A 1542-nucleotide genomic window follows, 5' to 3' on the forward strand; every position below is an offset into this window, starting at 1 on the left:
TGAACAAGGAGCTGTCGGAGCGGGTTGCCGTGAAGCCGAGGGTGGCGAGGAAGCTGGCGAAGCGGAGGAACCAGGCACGCGGCGCCTGCTTGAGCCCGTACAGAGACTTTGTCAAGCGGCACACATGCTCAGGTTTGTCGGGGTCGACGAAGCCGGCAGGTTGAAGACAGTAGACCTCCTCCGCAAGCGTGCCATGAAGGAACGCATTTTTGACGTCGAGCTGGTGCACCGGCCAGTGACGCGAGGCGGCGAGCGTGAGCACCGTGCGAATGGTTGCGGGCTTGACGACCGGCGAGAAGGTCTCGCCGTAGTCCACACCGGGCCGTTGATTGAAGCCACGGACGACCCACCTGGCCTTGTAGCGCTCGAGGGAGCCATCAGAGCGGGTTTTGTGACGGAAAACCCACTTGCCGGTGATCAGGTTGGCACGAGGAGGCCGCGGAACGAGCTCCCAGGTGCAGTTGCTGACGAGCGCGGCGAACTCTTCCTGCATGGCGGAGAGCCAGTTTGGGTCCTTCACCGCGGCACGAACGGAGCGTGGCAGTGGGGAGACGTCAGCAGACATTGCTGTAGTAGAGGCGACGTGAGCGTAGCGTGGGTTCGGCTTGAAGATGCCGGCCTGGGCGCGGGTGACCATCCGTCGCACAGGTGGTGGCGAGTGCGGCAACGGCGAGCCAGGGCTCGACGTGGATGAAGCAGACCCGCTCGTCGACGAAGCAGCGGTGGAGCCTGAATCCGCGGAGTGCGCGCGCGGTGAGAGCGCACGGGAACTGGGCAGTGGATGTGAATCCACCATACACTCCTGAACTGGCGAATGCAGCCCACCAGCGGCAGGTGAGCTTGCGCCACTGAAGGAGCGGTCTGAGCATCGCGCACAACCTGTACAGGGACAAATGACACATCTTGATCGCTGTCAGTGGCAGGGGCTGGCGGTGAAGCGGGCGGCGCAGCAGTGGCGAAGGGGAAGGCATCCTCGACGAAGTGGACGTGTCGCGATGTTAAGACACGGCGGGAGACCGGATCGTAGCAGCGGTAGCCGCGGTGGTCCGGCGAATAGCCGAAGAAGACGCACGCGACGGAGCGGCGATCCAGCTTGTGACGCGATGTGGCCTCCGTGTTCGGATAAGAGAGGCACCCGAAGACGCGCAACATGTTGTAGTCGGGGGCGACACCGAGGAGCAGCTCATGGGGCGTGTGAGGCGCGGTGGAGCGGCACGGCCGGCGATTGAGGAGGAAGGTGGAGGTGCTGAGAGCTTCGGCCCAGAACTTGGCTGGCATCGAGGCATGGAACAGCAGCGCGCGCACGCCATCATTCAGAGTGCGAAGGATGCGCTCGGCCTTGCCATTTTGCTGGCTAGTGTAGGGACAAGAGAAGCGCATGATAGTGCCATGGCGCGACAGAAGAGAGTGCACGGTGGAGTTATCAAACTCACGGCCGTTGTCTGTTTGCAGCGCAAGGATTGGGCGCTGAAATTGCGTCTGAACATAAGCATAAAATGCAGTGAGAAGGGAGGCAACTTCAGATTTGTGGCGCATGGGAAA

This window comes from Lolium perenne, chromosome 7, assembly GCF_019359855.2.
Source record: "Lolium perenne isolate Kyuss_39 chromosome 7, Kyuss_2.0, whole genome shotgun sequence".
Taxonomy (NCBI): Eukaryota; Viridiplantae; Streptophyta; class Magnoliopsida; order Poales; family Poaceae; genus Lolium; species Lolium perenne.